The sequence below is a fragment of the Arachis ipaensis genome, chromosome B04, assembly GCF_000816755.2.
Source record: "Arachis ipaensis cultivar K30076 chromosome B04, Araip1.1, whole genome shotgun sequence".
NCBI lineage: Eukaryota > Viridiplantae > Streptophyta > Magnoliopsida > Fabales > Fabaceae > Arachis > Arachis ipaensis.
This window is the reverse complement of record NC_029788.2, coordinates 22,513,232-22,517,777: the sequence shown is the minus strand read 5'-3', so window position 1 is coordinate 22,517,777 and position 4,546 is coordinate 22,513,232. Positions and strand designations below refer to the sequence as shown.

At 32.5% G+C, this 4,546-nt stretch overlaps 1 long non-coding RNA gene across 2 annotated transcripts; it reads left to right on the top strand.

The window, feature by feature from the left end:
• LOC110270573 lies at positions 393-3,027 on the top strand. 2 transcript variants are annotated; one of them, XR_002360212.1, is made up of 4 exons: positions 393-536; positions 854-1,011; positions 1,429-1,523; positions 2,452-3,027. It is a non-coding gene; the product is annotated as an uncharacterized LOC110270573 (long non-coding RNA). The 2 variants fall into 2 exon arrangements; XR_002360211.1 differs by lacking the exon at positions 2,452-3,027 and having other exon boundaries at positions 1,429-1,684.

Genomic DNA, 4,546 nt, shown 5'->3' with positions numbered 1-4,546 from the left:
CGTTATTGAGAATCTTTTGTTTGCTAATTGTTGAGAAAAAGTTGATAAATTTTTTAGATTGAAGAACCTTTAAGAGGTGTTTAATAGGGGTGTAAGTTATCGATTCAGACAAAAAATTACCACAAGTCAAACCGAAAATTACAACAACCAACTTGAAAATCGAAAAAACTGATATTTTTTTTGTGTTTTTTCGATTAAACTGATCGGTTCGATTTGGTTTTCGGTTGACTCGATAAAAAACCGAACCAAATCAAACCGAAGATATACATCCATTTCTTTTTTCTTTTTTTTTTTTTGTATTTATCCAACCCTCTCCAAAGGTTCAAGTCACTCACCGTCTCAAGCTCTCAACGCCTCTCCTAATCTTAACCCCTCATTTTTTGCTTCTGAGTTCTCCGTTCTCCGTTCTCCAGCTCGGCTCCTCCATCCATACTGCCTCGCCGCCTCTCTCCATCAGTCCGACCCTCCCTCATCCGCAGCGCCTCATTGAAGAGGCACAAAGCAGGGAAACTCCAGTACAAAGATTGGCTGATAAGGTTTCTTAATTAAATCTCAATTATTTTAAACAAGTTTGTTTTTATCTACAAATGTCTAGTCTTGCAAACTTCATGCTTTAGGTGGTTAGCTTCAGTTATGTTTTCTTCATTTTTATATTGTCTTCCCTCCTTCTTTTTTCAAGTAGGATTTCTTAATTATTTTGTTTTCATGAGTTTCTCCGAAAATTATGCTTTTATTTCCCAGATTGTTTTGGGGATGGTTTCGCTGGTATTGGTTGCTATGACCTTGAGTTCTTTTACATTGACCAGAATAAAATAAAAGAGCCATTTAATGTCTTTAGTGTGTGTGTTTGCAGGCAAGCAAGAACATAGTAGATGCTAAACTCGCGAAAGATTTTTAGACAGCGTTAAAAGAATTTTAGAAGGCACGGCGTCTTGTAGCAGAGAGAGAAACTGCTTACACTCCATTTGTTCCACAAGCTGCTCTCTTTGTGCGAAGAGTTGATGAATCACTGTCAGGGTTTTGCTACAAGTTGTAAAATTTGTTGAAAAACTTTTTTGGTAGTGTAGTGTTAATAGAAGGCTACCCCTTTCAAAATGAATTAATATACATTAGTTAAAGAAAATCTACTAATGCTTTTCATCCCCTAAGTAAAGATACGTTGTAAGAATTTAATTATTTTAAAATTCTAATCTATAATTAATTGAAACACACTGCATTTCAATGATCATATAATGAATGCCCAAGCTATCAAATGGAAGTACTAACTTATTATAACATTTTTTATTTTAGGGTTGAAGGTATTAGCAAATTCTTTTAGGGATTAATATTGAATTCCAATTTTGTCATGGACCAAAATATATTTTAACAATTTTAGATTTGACCTGATGCAATATTTAGTATCTCAGCTATTACATTATCTTGCTACAGGCATGAGGTCTTATTTTTAGATAATGAGATTGCCTTCAATGAGGCTATCATTGAAGAAAGAGAGCATGTCATTCAAGAAATTCAGCAGCAAATTGGTGAAGTAAATGAAATTTTTAAAGACCTTGCTATGCTTGTGCATGAACAAGTAACTATGATTGGTTTAGTTGTTATTTAGTTGTTATCTCTCATCCTATGGTTTAGTTGTTATTTAGTTGCTAAGTATATTTGTTGGTTTGTTTGGTTTTAAGATTGTATTTGTTAGACATTTTTAAGTGTGTTTGTTTTATGTTTAATTATTAGAATGGATTGAAAATGTATTGAATTATGTACCCTTGTTATTTTAGTTTATTGACTATTTTAAACCTCTAGTTATTGTGATTTTTATGCTGTTCAACAGGAATTAAAAACCGAAAAAATTGACCAAACCAAACTGCTATTGGCTTGGTTCAGTTTGGTTCGGTTGTTGTAAAAACAGCAAACCGAATGGTTGTGTGTTTGTAGAAATCGAACATATTGGTTCGGTTGATTTTTGATCCAAAACCGAATCAAACCGAACCGATAACACATCTAGTGTTTAAGTCCACTTTTAGGGGAGGTTATGTCTGAATTCTTACAAAATATAAGGGTTTAATTAAATTTAATTGTGTGAATTGTCCCTTGGATGTATGATTTATGAATTTGGTGTTTGATAGTTGGAAATAAATGTTTAACTGCCTGTTTGATGTTGGTTATTGGTTGTTTATAAGCTTGAAAAGTAGATATCCTTTTAAAGTGTTAAGTTTAAATTTAAAGAATTTGAAACTGTCTTGAAATAAGTTCGTTAAAGTAATAATTATGAAATGAGTTTAAGGTTAAGGTTTGAAGGAAAGAATACTTAAGGAAGATAAAAAAAAAAAAGTTAAAAAAAGCATTATGAATTATAAGAGAAAAAGAACAGAAAAAATGATGAATGAAAATTGAAAATAGAGAACTGATGAGTAAGAGATGATTATTGATGAATGTTATTCATGGGAAAACCCACAGACTGATCGATTGTTGATTTCAAAAAAATTCATGGATTGATTAATCATTGATTTTGGGGACGCCCACGAATTGGAAGATCACTGTTTTTTCTTGCATATATATTATGGCGTCAAGTTTTGTGATAATTACCTGTTGTCACAGACCGCTAGTATTCTTAACCACATCAACACTTATACATTGATTGACACAATTAGGAAACCATATCTAGGACTAGTTCCTAAGTAATGTCGGGTTGCGGGGTGTAAACTAACACATGAACTCATGGTCTGCATAAGACAGACATTCATCATATTCATTTGTATGAATTATTTGAGTGTTCCTTGTATTATTGTGTTGTGTTATCTATGACTTTCTTGCTATTTGATTTATGTATGAATCGGTTATACGTTTGTATTATTTAATTTGCTTGTGTTTGATGGTTTTCGAATATGATGAAAGTTGGTGTGAACTGAAATTCTTATGTATTAGAAATTTGAATAGATATGTGGATAGATGATTTTTAGAAGAGCTATAATGAAAGACTTGGAAGTTTATAGTTCTCAAATTACATACATTTTAAGGATTCCTTTTTAAGGAATGTAATTTGAAGAAATTATATAACTAAATTGTTTAAAGTAAGATTTGAAGAATTTTAAAGGTTTCATTAAGATAATCATTCTTGAGTTATAAGTTGATTATTTGTATTTTATTCTTTACTTTTACGACATTTTCATTCTTTACTGAAAACACGTGGACTTGTTCTCTCTCCAACCTATCCCAACCCTTTTTAGAGACACAAACATAAGGATTCCTTATGAAGCCGTGGAAGAGTAAAAGAGTCTATTATGAATAGAGTTGTTTTTGTAAAGTTTATTTCTCCTTGCTTTCAGAGTTATTTTTCTTAAGAGGGACTGGTGTTGTATTTAAATTTATTTGAAGAGGCATAAAATATTAATAGTTATGTCAATATATATTTTATTGGAGATATTTTGTACTGAGTAGAAAAAATATATATTGCCTTTTTCTTATAACTGTCAACGAGTTAACATCGTAAAAGTTCATTTAAATAGATAATAATAGAAAAGTTCATATAATGTCCTTTCTAATAGGAATGTCATGACTTAAGCATAGCATTATGTTGGAAGGGTCATCATATTGTGCACGGTTACCAATGTACCGAAAAGACGCGCGAACGGTTACGGGATACGAAAACATCACATCAGTTTTAAAATCACGTCAAGTATCCTAACCTGTCTCCTCAAATCATGTCGAGACGTTGACTAGACTAACTTGCATAAAGTGATAATAGGAAGATTCAAGAATGACTTGTTTGAATGCTTGAGTCCGACTCGAAAGAGGTCAGCCTCAAGCAGGAGCATTATTCATACTCTGTCTCACAACTCGAAACCATACTCAAAATGAATGAGGCCTATTCTACAAAGTCCAAATCAACTCTACCAACTTGTCCAATCTCATAAGACCGACTTAGTATGCAGAATCGTAAATGGACCTACAAATTCTTCCATCTATTTAAATATGAGATCTTAACAATTCCTGGATAAAAGAGGAGAATAATCACCCACCAGAATAGGAGGAAAAGTTACAAGAGTGATTACAAGGCTATCACTCCAACTATATAAATATCCACCAAATTCAAGTATATCTCAATCTATAACTCATAAACCTGCATAAAACCTTTGCTGACTTAGACATTGAAGTCCCTTGCAGGTACTACCCACCATCCTCATTTAAGGCCTCAGACGGCTTGCCACACAGCACGAAGATGTCAGAATTCTCACCAGAAGGAGTTTGGACCTTGCGTTCAGATCCTAATCATCTGTGAAAGGTACCAGGCTCGGTAGAAAAGAGAAGAGAGTGAGAGAACAGCAAGAAAAGTAGAGAAAAGAGAGAGAATTATTTTCTATAATAGATGAGTGAAATGTTCAAATAGTTAGTTAGTTATAAAACTCAGTTATATAGCAATCTAATGGACAGGTGACAAAATGTATGGTGATTTTAACTAACTTCCAGCTCATATAACTAACTCTTAACACAATTAATTGACTTTACTATATACTCTATACTGTATTAATCTATTTTAAGCAACATCGAAAAT